Source organism: Hylobates moloch, unplaced genomic scaffold (genome assembly GCF_009828535.3).
Source record: "Hylobates moloch isolate HMO894 unplaced genomic scaffold, HMol_V3 SCAFFOLD_23, whole genome shotgun sequence".
In the NCBI taxonomy this organism is placed as follows: domain Eukaryota; kingdom Metazoa; phylum Chordata; class Mammalia; order Primates; family Hylobatidae; genus Hylobates; species Hylobates moloch.
The window spans coordinates 5455613-5478708 of NW_026652298.1; the positions used below are offsets into that span (position 1 = coordinate 5455613).

The 23096-nt window shown below is 42.6% G+C and overlaps 1 protein-coding gene and 1 long non-coding RNA gene across 6 annotated transcripts in view; one reads left to right on the forward strand and one right to left on the reverse strand.

Annotated features, from left to right (window-relative positions):
* SLC38A9 (solute carrier family 38 member 9) overlaps positions 1-5367 on the reverse strand; it is an 85961-nt gene extending 80594 nt beyond the window's left edge. Inside the window, exons 1-2 of one of the 4 annotated variants that reach the window (XR_009211761.1) lie at positions 5260-5354; positions 4492-4539 (exon numbers count right to left, since the gene is read on the reverse strand). The gene's annotated coding sequence lies outside the window, so the exon portion shown is untranslated. Of the gene's footprint in view, positions 1-4491; positions 4540-4913; positions 4934-5259 lie in introns of those variants that run through there. The other 3 variants (XM_032144766.2, XM_058433899.1, XM_032144767.2) reach the window with 3 other exon arrangements.
* LOC131382349 (uncharacterized) overlaps positions 1-22628 on the forward strand; it is a 34924-nt gene extending 12296 nt beyond the window's left edge. The window contains exons 1-4 of one of the 2 annotated variants that reach the window (XR_009211762.1): positions 5665-5843; positions 7263-9997; positions 20637-20737; positions 22263-22628. This is a non-coding gene — a long non-coding RNA (uncharacterized LOC131382349). Of the gene's footprint in view, positions 1-5664; positions 5844-7262; positions 9998-20636; positions 20738-22262 lie in introns of those variants that run through there. The other variant, XR_009211763.1, reaches the window with a different exon arrangement.
* The last annotated feature ends 468 nt before the right edge of the window (positions 22629-23096 follow it).

The following is a 23096-nucleotide window of genomic DNA, read 5'->3' on the forward strand; positions in this document are numbered from 1 at the left end:
CCATAGCAAATATTACATAGGTGATAATGCAGAATAGTTTATCAATGATTAACAAAAATGCTAAATACTTCTATAGTATTAATTTGTCAGACATTACATTGATACAATTTGGTAGGGGCTAAATATACAAGATGACATAAACAGACATATTCCAGCCTGGCCAACATGGTGAAACCCTGTCTCTACTACAAGTACAAAAATTAGCCAGGAGTAGTGGCACACACCTGTAGTCCCAGCTACCCGGGAGGCTGAGGCAGGAGAATTGCTTGAACCCGGGAGGCAGAGGTTGCAGAGCAAGACTCTGTCTCAAAACAAAACCCAGACATAATCACTTTTAACATCTCACTCAATCTCTGAGTTTTAAAACAAAGTCCCAGATGCAAGACCACTAAGTCAAATCTAAGTCATTAAATGAGTCTCTAATTGTTTAAGATTGGTTTTAATATGGAGTCCAGCTATGATTTGAATGTTTGTGTCCCCTCCAAAATTCATATGTTGAAACTTAATTGCCAATGTTATGGTATTAAGAGGTAGGCCCTTTTGGAGGTAATTATGTCAGGAAGGCAGAACCTTATGAATGGAGTTAATAACCTTATGAAAAGTTTGAAGGGAACTAGCTAGACCCCTTTTGTCTTTCCATCCCTTCCCCCATGTGAGGACACAGCATCAAGGCGCCATCTTGGAAGCAGAGACCAGGTCCTCACCAAACATCACATTTGCAGGTGGCTTGATCTTGGACTTCCCAGCCTCCACAACTGCTAGAAATTAATTTCTATTGTTTATAAATTACCTAGCCTGAAGTATTTCATTAGAGCAACACCAAGAGACTGAGATAGGTCCCAATGGGGAATGAACAGCTTAGTTGACTTGCTTAGTACTTTCAACTTTTATTTAAAATGTTGGTGACTGAGCAAGGCATGGTAGCTCATGCCTGTAATCTCAGCTACTCGGGAGGCTGAGGTGAGAGAACAGCTTGAGCCCAGGAGTTTGAGATTGCAGCGAGCTACAATGGCACCACTGCATTCCAGCCCAGGTGACAGTGAGACTCTGTCTCTAAAAGAACAAAAAATGTTGGTGCCTGTACTGAAGCACTTCTCTCCATAAAAAGGACATAGAGAGAATCAAAGAAAACTGGTATGACATTATTTTAAAAAGGTATTGACTGTGATTATTGGCGTATCTCAAAGAATATCAGCCCTTTCCACACTAGGCTTAGAAACGTCTTTTCACAATTCTTTGCAAAAATAAATCTATAGTATCTATGCCAAGATGCTAGCATCAATCTGCAATAGAATACACTAGCTTGTGCCCAAATAAATGTGACTATGGACCCACATACAACTATTATATATGTTCTTTCTCAGAGACTAAAAATGAGTATTACTGAATACTTCTGTGTATGTTATAGAGTTTCAGATACTACATTTATACTCAGTGTACTAGGCTAGGGGTTGACATATTTTTTTCTATAAAGGGTCAGATAATAAATATTTCAGGCTTTCTGAGCCATATAGTTTCTGCAGCTACTCAATTCTACCTGTTAGCATGAAAGGCAATTGAGTGGCTGTGTTCCAATAGAACTTTATGAAAAAAATATATGTCAGCAGGCCAAATTTGGTCATAGTTTACTCACCTCTGTAGTATGCCAACATAAAAGCAAATGGAACCACACCACAAAAAAGTCACCCTGGTGGAAGCAGTTATGCTATGTATATATGTTTTCTTCTGTATTAGTCTGTAACAGCTATAAACTCCAATAACAAACTTATCTAAATCGCTTCCTGATGAATCATTTACTGGTTAGCCAATAGGATCTATAATGCTCCTATTCTGATGTGACAGTTGGAACATGCTTCCAACCTGATCAATAAATGCTTCAAAAGGCGTTAAATTTGACAGTGCTGGAGGATGGTGTGGTCTCACAAAGAAATTACCAAAGCAATGCTATGGTACCAAAGAATCTCTCCTACACTGGGAACACTAAATGCTCTCAATTTATATTTAAGTGGTAAGAAAGAAAGAACCCTAGCAAAGGACAGAAGTTTAAGTATGTTATAAAATGCAGGCCTGGTAGACATTTTTAACCTCTAAGTGATTTTTTTTTTTTTTTTTTTTTTAACTTTTAAGCCCATATACACTTTTTAAAAAATACCATATAGGTCCAGTGTGGTGGCTCATGCCTGTAATCCCAATGCTTCGGGAGGCTGAAGCAGGAGGATTGCTTGAACCTAGGAGCTCAAGGTAACAGTTAGCTATGATAGTGCCGCTGCACTAAAGCTTGAGTATCAGAGCAAAACTCTGCCCCTAACCCCAAAAAGAAAAAAAAAAAAACTAAACAGTACTATTTTAATTTGTAGTTCAGGTTGGTATTCCATCCTCCTATGCTGAGTTTACCCTTTATTATAAGTATTTAGAGTATTATAAAATCAGAATTAAAAGCATATTATTTTATGTACGTAACTGAAATATAGAGTATTTAAGATTGTGATTAGAAATCTAAGGCTAACTGGCTGGGTGTGTGGCTCATGCCTGTAATCCCAGCACTCTGGGAGGCCGAGTTAGGCAGATCAAGAGGTCAGGAGATTGAGACCATCCTGGCCAACATGGCGAAACCCCATCTCTACCAAAACACACACAAAAAATTAGCCGGGTGTGGTGGCGTGTGCCTGTAGTCCCAGCTACTCAGGAGGCTGAGGCAGGGGAATCGCTTGAACCCGGGAGGCAGAAGTTGCAGTGAGCTATCACGCCACTGCACTCCAGCCTGGCAACAGAGCGAGACTCCATCTCAAAAAAAAAAAAAAAAGTAAAAGAAAAGAAAAGGAATCCAAGTCTAACTGTTCTCAGAGGTCTAGGGGAAGGAAAGGTAAATTTTATTTTCTTAGAAACAAAGAAACTATAGGTGACAACTTTTTTTTTTTTTTTTTTTTTTTTAAGACAGGGTCTTGCTCTGTGGCTCAGGCTGGAGTGCAGTGGTGCAATCTTGGCTCACTGCAACCTCCGCCTGCCGGGCTCAAGCGATTCTCCTGCCTCAGCCTCCCAAGTAGCTGGGATTACAGATGAGAGGCACACCACCACGCCTGGCTGATTTTTGTATTTTTAGTAGAGACAGGGTTTCACCATGTTCGCCAGGCTGGTCTTGAACTCCTAACCTCAAATGATCCGCCCACCTCAGCCTCCCAAAAGTGTTGGGATTACAGGCGTTAGCCACCGCAATCAGCCGAACCTTCTATCTTAACACGAAGTTTGTAGTTGTTTATGAGGCAGAGAGATTTTTCTTAAGTTAGGACATGGGTAATTTTGACCTATTGAAACCTTTTTTTGTTTTGTTTTTGTTTTTTGTTTTTTTTTTTGAGACGGAGTCTCGCTCTGTCACCCAGGCTGGAGTGCAGTGGCGCAATCTCGGCTCACTGCAAGCTCCGCCTCCCGGGTTCACGCCATTCTCCTGCCTCAGCCTCTCCGAGTAGCTGCGACTACAGGCGCCCGCCACCACGCCCGGCTAATTTTTTTTTTTTTTTGTATTTTTAGTAGAGACGGGGTTTCACCGTGGTCTGGATCTCCTGACCTCGTGATCTGCCCGCCTCGGCCTCCCAAAGTGCTGGGATTACAAGCGTGAGCCACCGCGCCCGGCCTGTTTTTTTTTGTTTTTTTTTTTTTTTTTTGAGACAGAGTCTCACTCTGTCACCAGGCTGGAGTGCAGTGGCACAATCTCGGCTCACTGCAACCTCCGCCACCTGGGTTCAAGCGATTCTCCTGCCTCAGCCTCCTGAGTAGGTGGGACTACAGGCATGTGCCACCACACCTGGCTTATTTTGGTATTTTTTTTTTAGTAGAGACGGGGTTTCACCATATTGGCCAGGACAGTCTTGATCTCTTGACCTCGTGATCTGCCCGCCTCAGCCTCCCAAAGTGCTGGGATTACAGGTGTGAGCCACGGCACCTGGCTGAAACGTTTTTTAAAAAACCTTTCTCCTCAGCAGCTGCCTGCTATCCTACATATGTCAGATCTTTGTCATGTCTGAAGGTATTAAAAAGAAAAAAGAGGCTGGCGCAGTGGCCCGCGCCTGTAATCCCGGCACTTTGGAAGGCCAAGGCAGGCGGATCACTTGAGATCAGGAGTTTAAGACCAGCCTGGCCAACATGGTAAAACCCCGTTTCTACTAAAAATACAAAAATTAGCGGGGCGTGATGGCGGGCAGCTGTAATCCTAGCTACTCAGGAGGCTGAGGCACGAGAATCGCTTGAACCAGGGAGGCGGAGGTTGCAGTGAGCCGAGATCGCTCCACTGCACTCCAGCCTGGGCGACAGAGCGAGACTCTGTCTGACAAATAAAATAAAATAAAATAAGAAAGAAAACAAAAGAAAAAAGAAAACAAGGTGGAGATACAACTTCCAACTTATAGTGTGCTCATCTACGGAGCTCGGCAATGGATAAGACACTGCCTGAGAGTCATGACAATTAGGTGTTAGTCGAGTTTGCCATTAAATGGTTACCTGGTGTTGAGTGGGTTTCTCCAACTCGGTGGACCTCAGTTTCCTTCTCTGTAAAATGAGGAGAATGCGCTTGACTAGCTGCTCTCAAACCCCTCTTCCAGCTTTACTATGCTGAGATGTCAAGCTACCCACTATCAACACACTCACTCTCACAACTGAGTCGTGTGAAAAGTGTGGCCAGGGCTTACCAGTCATGGCCCTCACCCCATCTGTGGTCCTAGCTCAAGGCCCAAAGGCGGTTCCTCCCTCATGTTCCCCCTCTAGATGTCCCCAACTCGGGATGGAGAAAGGTGCTCCCAGCCGTGATCGCGCCACCTCACTCAAGCCCAAGCGACGGAGCGAGACCCTATCTCAAGAGAGAGAAAGAAGGGTGCTCCCATTCCTGCAAGTCCCCCAATTCTCCTACTCCCTCCTTCTCTCACCCGAGGGTCAGGGTGTTCATTTACCCTAACCCTATCTTTTCTCTAAGGCTCCAGCTGACACCGACTCCCATAGACACTCGGATTCCCTCAGACCCCGAGGGACTCCTGACTTCCTTTCACTGAGCCCTTGAGGAGCGCGCGCCGTGCCCCCGGAGCAGTCTCCGCGGCTCCAGGCTTTGGCCTCCCTGAGCCCCAGAAGAAGAGACGGTTCCGATGCGCTGCAAAGAAGAACTATCCCAGGTGACAGCCGGCTTCGCCCCAACCTCAACCCTTCCCGCCGCCTTCCCTCGGATACCTTCCCACCTCCCCGAGGGGCGAGTTTGCTAGACGTGGGAACGTGATCTACCTGAGCAGGCCGAGCCTTCAACCTCGGAGAACTAGACAAGAAGATAAAGACTCCCTTCCCAAATTCTCGCAATTTGCGACCACGGGGCTCCCAGTCCAAACAGGAAGCGGCAACAGCCTGGGTCGCAGGGGCCGGCGGGAGTTGGAGTTCTGAATGCGCCAAGTCGGCGGTCGCTGTCAAACCTCTCGCCTCTACGGACTACAACTCCCAGAGGGCTCTGCGACGGCCAGCACGCCCATCACCGCAGGGCCCAGCCCCAAGGCTTCAGGAGGCGGGGCAGCCGGCGCGCCCAGGTGGGCGAGTCTAGTCGGAACTGCAGCCCCGAGTTTGTTGCAGTTCCTTGTCCCGGCTGGAGGCTGGAAGGGATAGTAGAAGCAATGCGATCTCTTGCCATTCGTAGAGCCCCGGAGGCCACGTGAGAAAACGCTGATGCGGCACCTCCATCGAGGGATCACCCCTCTTTTGGGCTTTCCTGGCGCGTGTTGTATGATCTGGTTACGTCCTTGGACCCTACAGACACAAAGGGAAGCTGGTTTGAAAAAACTGTTGAGTTGGCATGCTCCCTCCGTCGTCTAGATATTTGGGTTTGTTTTTTAAAAATGTATTTGCAAATTAGTCTCTAGGCTAAAAGGGGCTTTAGAAGGATTTTAGAGGCCCACCCCACATACCCAGCAATTTCCCCCAAAACCTCCCCAAGTAAACATACAGTCTAAGTAAAATTAATGTGCTTGTTATGAAAATCAGTTCAAGGTCAGTCCCTGAAAAGCATATGGCCACCCTAAGCTCTTCTTACAGAGGAAGCCAGTGGCTCTTTTTGTTTCTTTTTCTTTTTTCTGCTTAAACCAGAAGAAACAGTGTCTGTAATGCCAGAAAAAAACTAAAAATTTAGGCCGGCTCCATGGCTTATGCCTGTAATCTCGGCATTTTGGGAGGCTGAGGTGGGAGAATCACTTGAGGCCAGGAGTTGGAGACCAGTCTGGGCAACATAGGGAGACCCCATCTCTACAAAAGAATTTAAAAAATTAACTGGGCAGGGTGGCACCTGCCTGTAGTCAATCTTACTTGGGAGGCTGAGGCAGGAGGATTGTTTGAAGCCAGGAGTTAAGGCTGCAGTGAGCTATGATGGTGCCACTGCACTGCAGCCTGGGTGACAGAGCAAGACCCTGTCTCAAAATGAAACAAAACAAAAAACCTAAACTTGAAAATTCAAATTTAGGCTGGGTGCAGTGGCTCACACCTGTAATCGCAGCACTTTGGGAGGCTGAGAAGGGCAGATCACAAGGTCAGGAGTTTGAGACCAGCCTGACCAACATGGTGAAACCCGTCTCTACTAAAAATACAAAAATTAGCCAGGCGTGGTGGCGTGCACCTGTAATCCCAGCTACTCTGGAGGCTGAGGCAGGAGAATCGCTTGAACCCGGGAGGCAGAGGTTGCAATGAGCTAAGATTGTGCCACCGCACTCCGGCATGGGCAACAGAACGAGACTCCGTCTCTAAAATAAAATAAAATAAAAATTCAAATTTAACAAATAGCTAACATTGAATGCCAAGAATTTTACGTGTGTATCTTTTTAAGTCTTTACCACAGTTCTGGAAATGATAATATCTCTTTACGTCTTTGTCACAGCTCTAGAAATGTATATTTTTCCTGTCTTACAGATAAGGAAATAGTCCCAGAGAATTTAAGTGCCTTGTACAAGGCCAAACAACTGCTAAGTGGCAGAAGATCTGGAATTCATACTAAGATCTTATCCCAAAGCCTGTGTGCTCTTAAACATTGCGTCTATTATGGAGGGCTTGACAAATACAAGGCAAACGATTTAATGAATGTTGTCTTTAAGGGAGATAAAAGTTGTTTTGCTGATGGTATTCTTGTTCAAAAACTTTTTGAACTGCTCATTGGCCCTGCCTTCAAGTCAGGGCCGGTCAAGTAACACAAGTCAGTAATACATTCTTTTGATAGTTTCAGTGATAGCAACCTTTCTTTTTTTTCTGCATTCCAGGCTGAGAAAATAATTTCAAGCAAGGCTGGGAAACACAAAAGTAAATAGAATGAAATGATGTCAGCAAAAAATGGGAAAAAAGTAGAGAACTCAAGAATGAATAAGCTGGCAAAACTGTCAGGAGCACCTTTTTTGGAAATTCTGAAACGGATAAAAAACTCACAAAAGCCAGGGGAACATGTAATGAAGAAAAAACTGCTGAATTTTGGTAAGAGAGTTCTGTGATCATCTTCCACTCTCCAAGTTGGCAGTGGCCTTGAAGATGGCAGCCACATTCCTGGTGTGGGTTGCTGGCACCAGAGGGAGCACTATGGACCTTATCCTCAAGGAATTGTAGGTGTGTTTTGACCTCTCTGATGGTTTCCTGAAGGTTCAACGCAAGGGCTTGCCTTTGTTTCACCTGCCTCAGAGCTTCCTCAGGGCTCAGGCAGCTTCCCAGGCAGTGTTTGTCAAAAACATTAAAGGCAAACAGCCAGTGTCACAGAAAGCAAGGTATGAAAGCCAGGACAAGCAATAAACAGACCAAAAATCCTGGGAAGGAAGAGGCTGGAGAAGGAGATAGTTGGGGGAATAAAGGCTTTGGAAAGCTTCATTTTATTCTGGGGAATCTAGAAGGCCATCAGCATGCCCTGGTCTGGATGCATACTCAGAGAAAAACCTAAGAACACTGTAAACTCTCACCTCTGACTGACCTTCAGCTTTCATGCAAGCAGTTGTAAACTACCTAGTTAAGCATTGAAGGGGTGCCACAACACATAGCTAACTGGCAAAGACTGGGAGTGTTTTCTCGCATTTTGGGCTTTTATCTTTTTATTTTTTGGTTCCAGACATTTAATAAAAGAAATCAACAACAACAACAAACTCTGGTGGGGAGTGGGAGAAGCAGATATCCAGAATTACCATATTATATACAAAATGTCCAGTTTTCAACAAGAAAAAATTATGAGGCATGCAAAGAAACGAGAAAGTATGGCTTATTTATAAGGAAAAAATTTTTAGAGAGCATTCCTTTGGGAAGCCCAGACATTGTCGACTGTCTTCAATATGCTCAAAGAGCAAAGAAAATAATAGACAATAACTAAAGGAAACTAGGAAAAGTGAATTGTTCAATAAATAGAGGATACTATTAAAGAGGTAGAAATTATAAAAAGAAACCAAATAGAGTTGCTGGAGTTGAAAAGCACAATAATTGAAATATAATGTTCACTGGAGGGGTTAAATAGCAGATTTGAGCAGGCAAAAGAAAGATTGGGGAATTTGAAGATATATCAAGAGTATACAGTTTGAGGAACAGAAAGAAAAAATAAGAAAAATGAACAAGACCTGTAAGGATTGTGGGACACCATCAAGCACAGTGGGAATTCCAAAAGGAGAGGAGAAAAGAAAGGAGTGTAAAGAATATTTGAAGAAATAATAGCTGAAAAATTACCAAATTTAATGAAAGACAGGCGTCTACACATCTAAGAAGCTCAATGAACTTCAGGGCGGATAAATTGAAAGAGATCTACACCAAGACAAATTGTGATTAAATTGTTAAAAGACAAAAACAGAGAATTTTGGCAGCATCAAGAGAGAAATGACTGGTCATTCCTTAATGAAGGAATCTTCATTAAGATTAACAGTAGGCTTATCATCAGAAACCATGGAGCTCAGAAGGCAGTGGAATGACATAAGTGCTGCGAAAAAAAGCCAAAAAAGAATCCTGAATCTAGCAAAAGTATCCTTAAAAAATGAAGGAGAAATAAATATGTTCCTAGAACAACAAAAACAGAGGGAGTTCGTAAGTACAAGGAATACTAAAGGAAGTCCTTCAGCCTGAAAAGAGGCTAGGAGAGAGTAGCTCAAAGCCATATGAAGAACTAAAGAATATCAGTAAAGGTAACTACATAGGTGAAATTAAAAGTAAGTAGTTTTCTATTTTTGGATTTGTAACTCCTCTTTTTTAAGGAAAAAGGATTTAAAAAATAAATGCATAAAAGAATATTTATAAATCTATGTTAGGCCGGGCGCGGTGGCTCACGCTTGTAATCCCAGCACTTTGGGAGGCCGAGGCAGGCGAATCACGAGGTCAGGAGATCGAGACCACGGTGAAACCCCGTCTCTACTAAAAAAAAAAAATATAAAAAATTAGCCGGGCGTGGTGGCGGGCGCCTGTAGTCCCAGTGAGCCGAGATTGCGCCACTGCACTCCAGCCTGGGCGACAGAGCGAGACTCTGTCTCAAAAAAAAAAAAAAAAAAAAAAAAAATCTATCTTAATAAGCATATAATATATAAAGATGTAATTTTAGACAGTGCTACCCTAATAGTTGGAGAGTTCAACACCTTGCATTCCATAAAGGCCCAGATAGAAGATCAACAAAAAAGTTGAAGACTTGAACAACACATAAACCAACTAGATCTAACAGACATTTATAGGACATCACTCCCTCCCAGGAACAGCAAAGTATGTGATATGGTTTGGCTGTGTGTCCCCACCCATATCTCATCTTGAATTGTACTCCTATAGTTCCCACGTGTTTTGGGAGGGACCTGGTGGGAGATAATTGAATCATGGGGGCAGTTTTCCCCATACTATTCTTGTGGTAGTAAGTCTCATGAGATCTGATGGTTTTTTAAGGGGTTTCTGCCTTCGCTTCTCTCTCATTCTCTCTTTGCCTGCCACCACCATGTGAGATGTGACTTGCTTCTCCTTGCCTTCTGCCATGATTATGAGGCCTCCCCAGCCATGTGGAACTGTAAGTCCAATTAAACCTCTTTCTTTTGTAAATTCCCCAGTGACAGATATGTCTTTATCGGCAGCATGAAAACGGACTAATACAGTAAATTGGCACTAGTAGAGTGGGGCGCTGCTAAAAAGATACCTGAAAATGTGGCAGCGACTTTGGAACTGGGTAACAGGCAGAGATTGGAATAGTTTGGAGGGCTCAGAAGAAGACAGGAAAATGTGGGAAAGTTTGGAACTTCCTAGGACTTGTTGAATGGCTTTGACCAAACGCCTGATAGCGATGTGGACATAAGGTCCAGGCTGAGGTGGTCTCAGATGGAGATGAGGAACTTGTTGGGAACTGGAGCAAAGATGACTCTTGTTATGTTTTAACAAAGATACTGGTGGCATTTTGACCCTGCCCTAGAGATTTGTGGAACTTTGAACTTGAGAGAGATGATTTAGGATATCTGGCAGAAGAAATTTCTAAGCAGCAAAGCATTCAAGAGGTGACTTGGGTGCTGTTAAAAGCATTCAGTTTTATAAGGGAAGCAGAGCATAAAAGTTTGAAAGATTTGTAGCCTGACAATGCAATGGAAAAAATCCCATTTTCTGAGGAGAAATTCAAATGGGCTGCAGGAATTTGCATAAGTAACAAGGAGCAGAATGTTAATCCCCAATTATCCAGGGCATGTCAGAGGCCTTCATGGCAGCCCTTCCCATCACAGGCCCAAGGCCTTGGAGAAAATGGTTTTATGGGCCGGGCCCAGGGTCCCCGTGCTGTGTGCAGTATAGAGACTTGGTGCCCTGCATCCCAGCCACTCCTTCCAGAGCCATGACTAAAAGGGGCCAAGGTACAGCTCAGGCTGTGGCTTCAGAGGGTAGAAGCCCCAAGCCTTGACAGCTTCCACGTGGTATTGAGCCTGCGGGTACACAGATGTCAAGCACTGAGGTTTGGGAACCTCTGCCTAGATTTCAGAGGATGCTTGGATGCCCAGGCAAAAGTTTTCTGCAGGGGTGGGGGTGCTCACGGAGAACCTCTGCCAAGGCAGTGTGGAAGGGAAATGTGGGGTGTGAGCCCCCACACAGACTCCCTACTGGGGCACTGCCTAGTGGAGCTGTGAGAAGAGAGCTACTGTCTTCCAGACCCCAGAATGGTAGATCCACCAACAACTTGCACCATGTGCCTGAAAAAGCCACAGACACTCAATGCCAGCCCATGAAAGCAAGCGGGAGGAAGGCTGTACCCTGAAATGCCACAGGGGTGGAGCTGCCCAAGATTATGGGAACCCACCTCTTGCATCAGCATGACCTAGATGTGAGACATGGAGTCAAAGGAGACAATTTTGGACCTTTAAAATTTGACTTCCCCGCTAGATTTTGGACTTGGATGGGGCCTGTGGCCCCTCAATTTTGGCCAATTTCTTCCATTTGGAACGGCTGTATTTACCCAATGCTTGTACCCCCATTGTATGTAGGAAGTAACTAACTTGCTTTTGATTTTACAGGCTTGTAGTTGGAAGGGACTTGCCTTGTCTCAGATGAGACTTTTTTTTTTTAAGACAGTGTCTCACTCTGTCACCCAGGCTGGAGTGCAGTGGCATGATCTCAGCTCACTGCTGCAACCTCCACCTCCACCTCCTGGTCTCAAGTGATTCTCCTGCCTCAGCTTCCTGAGTAGCTGGGAATATAGGCGCCCACCACCACACCTGGCTAATTTTTGTATTTTTAGTAGAGATAGGGTTTCACCATGTTGTTCGGGCTGGTCTTGAACTCCAGACCTCATGTGATCCCCCCACCTTGGCCTCCCAAAGTTCTGGATTACAGGCGTGAGCCACTGCACCCAGCCTCAGATGAGACTTTGGACTATGGACTTTTGAGTTAATGCTAAAATGAGTTAAGACTTTGGGAGACTATTGGGAAGGCATTACTGGTTTTGAAATATGAGGACATGAGATTTGGCAGGGGCCAGGGGCATAATGATATGGTTTGGCTATGTCCCTACCTAAATCTCATCTTGAGTTGTACTCCCATAATTCTCACGTGTTGTGGGAGGGACCCAGTGTGAGATAATTGAATCACGGGGGTGGTTTTCCCCATACTGTTCTTGTGGCAGTAAGTCTCATGAGATCTGATGGTTTTGTTTTTTTTTTGAAATGGAGTTTCGCTCTTGTTGCCCAGGCTGCAGTGCAATGGTGCAATCTCGGCTCACTGCAACCTCTGCCTCCCAGGTCCAAGTGATTCTCTTGCCTCAGCCTCCTGAGTAGCTGGGATTACAGGCATGCGCCACCATGCCCGGCTAATTTTGTATTTTTAGTAGAGACAGGGTTTCTCCATGTTAGTCAGGCTGGTCTCGAACTCCTGACCTCAGGTGATCCTCCCACCTCAGCCTCCCAAAGTGCTGGGATTATAGGCGTGAGCCATTGTGCCTGACCCCAAGATCTGATGGTTTTATAAGGGGTTTCTGCTTTCGCTTCTGTCTCATTCTCTCTTTGCCTGCTGCCATCCATGTAAGATATGACTTGCTCCTCCTTGCCTTCTGCTTGTGAGGCAAAGGGATTTGTGAGGCCTCTGCAGCCATGTGGAACTGTAAGTCCAATTAAACCTCTTTCTTTTGTATATTGCCCAGTCATGGGTATATCTTTATCAGCAGCATGAAAAAGGACTAATACAGTGTATGTTTTTTCTCAAGTGCATATGGAACATTTACCAAGATAGACTATACGTTAGGCTACAAAACAAGTCTCAATAAGTTGTTTTTCATTTCTTTGGTTTTTTTTCTTGTTTTTCTTGAGACAGAGTCTCACTGTGTCACTCAGGCTGGAGTGCAGTGGCATGCTTATGGCTTATTGCAGCCTCGAACTCTCAGGCTCAAGTGATCCCCCCCACTTCAGCTTCCCCAGTAACTGGGATCACAGGTGTATACCACCATGCCCACCTAGTTTTTGTATTTTTTTAGAGATGAAAAATCCAAAAATATTTTGTATGATTTTAGTCTTTTAAAACTTATTGAACAGGGCACAGTGGCTCATGCCTGTAATCCCAACACTTTAGGAGGCCAAGGGGGGAGGACTATTTGAGCCCAGGAGTTTGAGATCAGCCTGGGTAATGTGGTGAAACCCTGTCTCTACCAAAAATACAAAAATTAGCTGGGCATGGTGGCGCCTGCGTGTAATCCTCGCCACTTAGGAGGCTGAGGCAGGAGGATCTCTTGAGCCTGGGAGGCGGAGGTTGCAGTGAGCCAAGATTGCACCACTGCACTCCAGCCTGGATGACAGAGTGAGACCCTGTCTCAAAAAAAAAAAAGAAAAAAAGAAAAAAGAAAAGGAAAGATCTCAAATCAACAAACTTTCCAACTTAAGGCACTTGAAAGATAAGAACAAAATAAACCCAAAGCTAGCAGGAGAAAGGAAATAATTAGGATTTTAGACGAGATAAATAATTTTTTTTTTAATAAGCCTGTCCAACATGCTGAGATCCTGTCTCTACAAAAAAATAGAGAAACAGCTGGATGTGGTGGGATGCACCTGAAGTCCGTCCCTTGGGCGGCTGAGGTGGGAGGATTGCTTGAACGTAGGAGTTCAAGGATGCAGTGAGCTGTGTGATTGTGCCACTGCACTCTAACCTGGGTGACAGAGCAAGACCTTGTCTCTCTTAAAAAAAAAAAAAAAAAAGGAATAGAGAATAGAAAACAATAGAGAGAATCTACAAAACCAATAGTTGGTTCTTCCAAAAGCTCAACAACATCAACAAACCTATAGCTAGACTGGTAAGAAAAAAAGAAGAAAATTACTAAAAGAAGAAGAGAAAGTGTGGTTATTACTACCAAACTTACAGAAATAAAAAGGATTATGAGAGAATACTGTGAACAATTGTATGTTAACAAATTCAATAAGCTAGAAGAAATGGACAGATTCTTAGAAAAGTGACTGGTATGTGATGAAAAAATGAGAGTTGATTGGGAAGAGTCCGGATAAACCACCAAAAAGCATGTAATTGAATCAAAAATAGATTGGCAAAGACTTACAGTGTCGGAAACAACTAGGATTGATCCAAATTCTTCTAAACTCTCTAATCTGGAGTCTATAGCTCTTGCACACTACAACCTTCAATTCTCATTCAATTGTTCTACAAAAATTTAAACCTCATACCAAATGTTTGAGTGGAGTTTTTTCTTGTAAGAGCTGCATAAGCTCCAAACGCATGAACCTTCTCTTCTCACTAAATTCTTGAGCTCTGCACAAAATACAATAAATGCCACCTGTGGCACTAAAGAGCAAGCAAAAGCAGGAGGGTAGATAACATTTGAAACAAGGGAACAGCACTGGGTGAGTTTCCCCTGTTTTTGCAGATTCTAGCATGAGAGTAAGCTCCACTCTGCACTGTGAAAAGTGCCTGGAAATCTGGTAGATCACAGCTTTTCTGGTCTAAAAAACTAGAGGACAGAATTTGAGACAATCAGCTGCTGGAAAGTAAGGGGGAATACCTTAAGTAAAAAAAGAGGGTAGAACCCTAGATTTTACGCATAAACCTCGTGATCCGCCTGCCTCGGCCCCCGGAAGTGCTAGGATTACAGGTGTGAGCCACCGCGCCCAGCGAAACACACCCCATTTTTAAGAGAAAAGACAACTAACAGACCAGTTCTAAGATGCCCAGATGTTTGAATTAGTAGACAGAGATTTTAAAGTAGCTATTAAACTAAGTCAAGGATGTGAAGGGAAATAAGATCACAATGACGTAAAAGTAGGAAATATTAGCAGAGAACTAAAACCCACAGACATATATACAGATACAAAACATCCCTGAAAATTTTAATATCTGAAATTAAAAATTCACCTTTTTAGTGAATAGGCTTAACAGCAGAATGGAAGTGACAGAAAAGAGTCAGTAAACTTGCAGATAAATCAACAGAAATTGTATAATCTGAACAACAGAGAAGTAAATAGTTGAAAAAAATAGCCTCAGGGACCGTTTTGATATGGGACAATATCAAAAGTTCTAACATAAATGAAATTATTTTCCTAGAAAATGAGGAGAGAGAGAATATTTGAAGAAATAAAAGGTGGGAAATTCCCCTAATGTTGTGAAAAATAAAACATGAGATTCAAGAAGGTTAATGAAACACAATAAGATCAATTTGGGGGATGGCCGGGACCTGTGGCTCATGCCTGTAATCCCAGCACTTTGGGAGGCTGAGGTGGGTGGATCACCTGAGGTCAGGAGTTCGAAACCAGCCTGGCCAACATGGTGAAACCCCATATAACCTAATACAAAAAATCAGCTGGGCATGATGGCGCATGTCTGTAATCCCAGCTACTCAGGAGGCTGAGACAGGAGAATCACCTGAACCCAGGAGGCAGAGGTTGCAGTGAGCCAAGATTGTACCACTGGGCGACAGAGTGAGACTCTGTCTCAAAAAAATAAATCAATAAAAATAAAATCTGGAAAATTCCCCTAATGTTGTGAAAAATAAAACTTCAGATTCAAGAAGGTTAATGAAACACAGTAAGTTTAATTGTGGGGACAGCCGGGCCCTGTGGCTCACACCTGTAATCCCAGCACTTTGGGAGGCCGAGGTGGGTGGATTACTTGAGGCCAGCAGCTCGAGACTAGCCTGGCCAACATGGTGAAACCCCATCTCTACTAAAAATACAAAAATTAACCGGGTCTGGTGGTGCACACCTGTAGTCCCAGCTACTTGGGAGGCTGAGGCAGGAGAATTGCTTGAACCTAGGAGGTAGAGGTTGCAGTGAGCTAAGATTGCACCACTGCATTCCAGCCTGAGCAACAGAACAAGACTCTTCCTCAAAAAATAAAATAAAATAAAAAAGATTAATAAAGGGAAAAATCTGAGTACCACACTTTTTCTCCACTCATTTCCTTCCTCTAACAAAATCTACCTGTTTAATGGTAGTTTTTGTCTAACTAAGCAGGCATAGAGTTTTTTTTTACAATTTATATTTATTTAGCAATATAGGTGGTAAAAATATAAAAGTATAAAATATAAGTTGTAAAAAACTTTATGCCTCCCTGTTGAGAAAAATTCATATTTATTTAGCAATAAATATAAGTTGTAAAAAACTCTGTGCTTGCTTAGTTGGACAAAACTCAATCCCCAAGTCTGCCCCCCACCTCACCACACCAGTTTGAGTTGATTTAGACACCGTAATCTACTAGAAGTGAATAGAAATGACATGATCTCTTCCAAGAAGGAACTTATATTCAAGTCAAGGAGAAAAACAATAATAATAACAATTAAAAGTAAGCATTTTATCTAATAAATAGATGTTATGGTAAGTTCTGTTACATAAATAAACTGAGTGCCATTGTACAGTATAATGCTTTGAGGGTACTACTTTAAATCAAAAAGTCAGAAAAGGATACTGGAGTAGTTTAGATGAGAGATGATAACCACTAAACTACATTAGTGACAGTGGAGAATGATAAATGAGCATTCAACGTATAAGATATGAGCATATTCAAGATATTTGAGGTAGAATTGACAGATTTTACTACCTGAATGTGGGGAGTGATGGATATTGAGGAGTAAAGAATAGGATTCCCAGGTTTGGGACTTGGACGAGTCTATGAATGGTAGTGTCCTTCATTGAGATTGAGAATAAAGAGGGAAAACAGATTGGGAGGAGAGGTTGAGAGGATGAATTCAGCATTGGAAATGCTGAGTGAAGAGTAGCTGTAAAACAACTGATTGTAGGTATCTAGTGGGCTGCTGGGTGGCAAGATGTGGAACTCTACATTTGAGAGTTATCAACATGCAAGGGGTCATTGTAGCTTTCTTTAGGGAACTGAGATAGCTACTTTTACTTGCCCAGTAAAAATTTCCCTTTCTTCTGATAGTAGACCCTGCTCCCTTGGTCTTACCCAGGCCTCGTCATTCTACGTCATCCTCCCATATGGGGAACATGACTCAAAAGGCAAATCAGAGTCTTTCCCTAGAGTTGGTCTGTAGACAGGAAGAGAAAGAAACTGTCTTCCTGGAGTTGCTTATTTGTTCACCAGATGGCTAAACTAGATGAATGTGATTCTGGGGCTGACAGTAGTCATCATTTTCCCTGCAGCATAAAGAGAACCTGTCTTTAGAACAAAGACATCTCTGCTTGATGCATGGAGATAGAGTGCCTCGACTAGTGGCACTAAGTCTAGGACTGAGGTCTGGGTACCTACAACTCTGATCGTCATTCTGGATTCTTCCCAGATAAATCTCCTTCACTGCTTTTGTTTGTTTGTTTTGTTTTGTTATTTTTAAAGTGAGTTGAATAAGATTTGTTACTGTTTGGGAGAAACTCTCAAAGAATGTTTTTCCTCTGCTCTCATGCTACCATGACAACAAGCATCAACACAGAAAAAGTCTTCTGTGAGCAAGTGTGTGGGGGTTTCTCCCCACCACCAAGCAAGTAATGAATTCTGCAGCAGACACCAACTGGGAGTCCTCCAACCAATTCTGATACTGGAGATAGCAACAGATTCCACAGGTTGAGGACTCAGTGCCCAAGATTGCCCCCAACCTCACCACACCAGTTGCAAGTCCAGGCCTCTGGAACTTCTGGTGGACTAGCTTCAAGTTGGGGTTCCCATGACCCCCTCTCTGGGTTCAATTAATTTGCTGGAGTGGCTCACAGAACTCAAAAAAACACTTAATTATATGTACTGTTTTATCATGAAGGATATTACAAAGGATATGAATGAAGAAATGTATAGGGTGAGGTATGGGGGAAGGGGCATGAAGCTTCAATGCACCCCCTGGGTGCACCACCCTCCAGGAACCTCCACATGTGCAGGTATCCAGGAGCTCTCTGATCCCTGTCATTTTGGGTTTTTATGGAGGCTTCATTGCATAGGCATGATTGACAACTGTGTAGAAATGTGATTGGACAAAAAAAATATGATTTAAACCCAGCAAGGCTTGACTTTTCAGATTTTTCTTAGCCTCTCTGCATTGTATTCCTTCCTCTAAGGTGTGGGGTAGGGTGCTTTCTGGAATAAGGGTATTTTGACCCACAATCAGATTACAGTCTTGGCTTGGGCAGGTAAAATGAGGACAGGAGAAAGAAAGAGAGAGATTCTATTTCCTAAGGCCTTAAGTGCCCCAACATTGTAACAAAGACTATGGGAGATAGGGGTCAGGAACCATGGACAAAAAACCAGTACATATCATAACATAATAGCCACTAAAACTTTGTTTTCGTTTGTTTGAGACAGGGTCTCACTCTATCACTCAGGCTGGAGTGCAGTGGCACGATCACAGCTCACTGCAGCCTCTACCTCCCAGGCTCAAGAGATCCTCCCTACTCAGCTTCCTGAATAGCCGGGACTACAGGCGTGCACCACCACACCTGCCTGATTTTTAAATTTTTTGTGGAGACGAGGTCTCCCTATGTTGCTTAGGCTGGTCTCCAACTCCTAGCCTCAAGTGACCCTCTCATCTCAGCCTACAAAAGTGCTGGGATTACTGGCACGTGCCATTGTAGCCAGAGGCCCTAAAACATTTTTGATTAATACACTCGTGCACTGTGAGAGAAGATAAAAATCACTCAAGACAAAGAAAGGATGGGGCCAGGAATTGAGAACAAATTCCAAGAAATCCCAACATTTAAGGACTAGGTAGAGACTCCCTGTATCTATCACTTATAGATGTTGCCTTATCTGTGTTATTACAGATATCACTTATCTGTGTTGCCCAGGCTGGCCTCTAACTCCTGAGCTCAAGGATCCTCCTGCCTCAGCCTCCTAAGTAGCTGAGACTAGAGGTGTGTACCACTGTGCCTGGCAACTCAGTATGTATTTCTAAAAGATGAAGACTCTTCCAAGGCCAGGTGCAGTGGCTCATGCCTATAATCCCAGCACTTTGGGAGGCTGAGGCAGATAGATCCCTTGAGTCCAGGAGTTCAAGAGTATGGGCAACATGGGGAAACCCTGTTTCTACAAAAAAATACAAAAACTAGCTGGGCATGATGGTGTACACCTGTAGTCCCAGCTACTTGAGAGACTGAGATGGGAGGATCACCTGAGCCCAGGGAAGTTGAAGCTGCAGTGAGATTGCACTACTGCACTCCAGCGTGGGTGACAGAGTGAGACCCTGTCTCAAAACAACAACAAAAGACTCATCTAAAAAATTATAATCACAATATAATTATAATATCTAAAACATTAATATTTACTTAGTATCATTTAGTATCATGAGTTTACAAATTCTTGAATTGTATTGTAGTTTAATTCAGTTGGTTCGAGTCAGGATCCAAACAAGATCCACACATTGCAATTAGTTATGTTTCTTACATTCCCTTTAGTCTCTAAGTTAACCACCTCTTTTTTTCCTTTAAATTTTTTTTTAAAGAAACCGAAGTATTTTTTTCCAGTAAAATTTCTTGTAGTCTAGATTTTGCTGATTATATCCCTGCAATGTTATTTAACATTCTCTATTCCCTCTAATTGCTGTAGGCTGGTAGTTAAGTCTGGAGAGTTGAACAATTGATCATATTCACACTTGATTTTTTAAAATCAAGCCTTTATAGATAGTGTTTTGTACTTCTATTGTAACACTTTGGGAAGCACATGATTTCTGGAGGTCTTTCTTTTGTGAGATTAAGGCTGTTCAGTGGGCTCAAATATTGTCTACAACAAAGTTCCTCGTCTGCTTTTCACCTAATCATTTCAGCAGCCATGGATGATCATCCACTTGATCAGAAGTTCATGACATCTTTAGTGTCTGAATAATTTTTTCTCAGTTCCCATAGGTCAATAGAAGTACCTAACATTTCTGTTTATTAAGCAGTTAGGGTCAAACAAATTAATATTATGTTGGTGCAAAAGTAATTATGGTTTTTGCTACTACTTTTAACATATATATTTATGTCCTAATAACTTAGTAGCGACTTTAAAATATACACATAATTTGAAAGAATAATACTTTAATTTCATTCTTAAATAACCACATTTGCTTACTAATGGGATGTCTATACCTCTTGGGCACCTCATAATTTCTGAAACCTTGAAATCAGGTGGGACACCACTACCCTCATTTCCTGTTCCTAACTGGATTCTGCACAACACTTTCTTGAGACCATAGCAACCACCGAAAACCTGACTGCAAAGATAAGTTAGTCAAAAGAATGTAATTTGCCCTAATGTTGAAACTTTGAATTACCTCAAGCTGGTAGTTCACATAGCTTCTGACAGATGTCATCGTTGTTTCCCCCCAAATTTAAAATACCTACTGTGATGTCCCTGTGAGTTTGTTATAGTGCCCTCACGGTTTGGGCACTGGAGGTCATTGGCTATTATTCTCCTGGACTAGAGCAAGGATTGGCAAACTTTTTCTGTAAACAGCCCAGTAGTAAATATTTTAGGCCTAGTAGCCATGCGGTCTCTGTCATAACTACTCAATTCTGCCTTTATGGTGTGAATGCAACCAGTATAGACAATATGTAAACAAATGGAGTGACTGTTGCCATGGTTTGAATGTGTGTTACCTCCAAAATTCATGGTGAAGCTTAATCACCATCATTGCAATAAGTGGGGCCTTTTTAGGAAGTGATGCTTATGAGAGCCATGCCCTCATGAATGTAGGGCATTTATAAAAGGGCTTGAGAGAGTACGTTTGCTCTCTTTACTCTTCTGCCATGTGAGGACACAGTGTTCTTCCCCTCCAGAGAATGCAGCAACAAGGTGCCATCTTGGAACTGGAAACTGAGCCCTCACCAGACACTGATCCTGCTGGTGCCTTGATCTTGGACTCCAAGCCTCTAGAACTGTGAGAAATAAGTTTATGTTCTTTATAAATTACCCGGTCTCAGGTATTTTTGTTATAACAAGCACAACGGGCCAACACAACTGTATTCCAGTTTATTTACAGACACAGGTGTTGGGCTACAAAATAGAGAGGAATTTTTCATTTATTAGCTGGAATTCTTCTAAGGAGAAGAATTTTCCCTCAACAGTTTGGTTACCCCAAGATAAACTGTGCTTAAGAAATGTAGCATAAACATTTGCTTCTTTCTTTTTTTGGGGGGATGGAGTCTCACTCTGTTGCCCAGGCTGGAGTGCAGTGGCACGATCTTAGCTCACTGCAACCACCACCTCCTGGATTCAAGCGATTCTTCTGCCTCAGCCTCCTGAGTAGCTGGGACTACAGGCGCATGCCACCATGCCTAGCTAATTTTTGTATTTTTAGTAGAGACGGGGTTTCACCATATTGGCCAGGCTGGTCTCAAACTCCTGACCTCGTGATCTACCCGCCTAGGCCTCCCAAAGTGCTGGGATTACAGGCGTGAACGACTGCACCTGGTCGCTTCTTTCTTTTTACTAGTTTTCAAAATTGGTTGATTCCCTAGCATCCAGCAAAGGGGGCCAATAAGGTTTTTGGGTTTTGACTTTTTTTTGCATCGTTAATGATGAAGTCATAAAATTTAAAAATATATTTGATATGTTTCAGTCATTTGAAGATATTTTCTTTAATTTGAAAAAACTTCAAACTTGTAAAAATGTTGCAAAGATAGCACAAAGAATTCCCATATACTTTCACCCAGAGTTACCAATTGTTAACATTTTGCCATATTTGTTTTATTATTCTCTCCCTTCTTCCCTGCTCCTGGCTTCCTCTCTCTCTCTCTCTCTCTCTCTCTCTCTCTCTCATATAGTTTTTCCTAAACCACTTGAGATTAAGTTGCAGACAATATGCCTCTGCCCTTAAATTCTTCAGTGTGTATTTCCTAAAAACAAGGATGTTCACAGTACAGTTATTACAATTAGATCATTTTTTATTGACACAGTGCTCTTACTTAATCTATAAACCTTACTCAAATTTCACCAATTGTTCCAATAGTGTCCTTTATAGCATTCTTTTTTTCTCATCCAGCATCCAACCCAGGATTAATCATGCATTTAGTCTTCATGTCTCTTTAGCCTCCTTTAATCTGAATTAATTCCTTAGCCTTTCTTTGTCGTTCATGACATTGACATTTTTGAAGAGTATAGGCTATTTAGTAGAATGTCCCTTAATTCAAATCTATCCCAAGTTTCCTCATGATGAGGTTCAAGTTAAACATTTCTGGCAGAAATAGCACATGAGTATTGTAGTGTCCTTCTTACTGCATTACATCTGGAGGCACATGATGCATATTGATCATGACTGATAGCTAGTCTCCAAGTTCTTCAGTGAACTATGTCCCCAGTTTTCATGGCCTTATGTTGTTCCCTCTCCTTGAATCTGGACTGGCCCAGTGACTTTCTTTTAACTAATAGAATGTGGCAGACGTGATTGTTTCTTCTTCTACTAGATCTGAAGAAGCCTCGCAGCTTCTGCCTTGTCTCTTGGAATTTTGTCCTTGCAATGTTTGCCTGGTTGGAATGCTCACTCTGGGGGTAAGCAACCAACATAAGAAGTCTGACTGAGACCACCAACTGTGAGGAAGCCCAAGCTAGCCACTTGGAGAGAGAGAGACACCTGGCCAGCACCCAGCTGTTCCAGGTATCCCAGTCACCAGAGAGCTGAAGAAAGAAGCCATCTTGAATGTTAAACAAATTGATATCAAACGTTAAGATGAATCAAGTCCCAGCCAACATCTGAAGGTAACTGCATGAGAGATGCCAACTGAGCCCCCTCAATCAACAGAACCATGAAAGATAATAATAAATTGTTTTAAGCCACCAAGTTTTGGAGTAGTTTGTTATTCAGCAATAGATCACCAGAACAGTACTGTTAACTTTGGTGACTTGGTTAAGATAATGTCTTCCAGGTTTCTCCATTGTACAGTTATTATTTTTTCCTTATAATTGATAACTAATTCGTGGGGAGACACTATAAGACCTTATTAATGTCCTTTTTTCATCAAACTTTCAGCTGCTAGTTTTAGTAAGCCAGAATCAAATATTAGTATGATAGTTGCAAAATGGTAACTAAAAAACTCCTCTATTAGTTCTTCTACGTTTGTTAGCTAGCATTCTGCTGTAAGAAAGAGATTTGCTGGCCGGGAAATCTCTTTGCGCCCGGCCTAGCACACGTTCTTATCCTTTGCTGGTTCCCTCTTTTCTTTCCATTTTATTAATTTTGATTTATCCTTCCATTAAAAATGAGCAAATATGTCTTTTTAGATATAAGCTAGCATACTGGA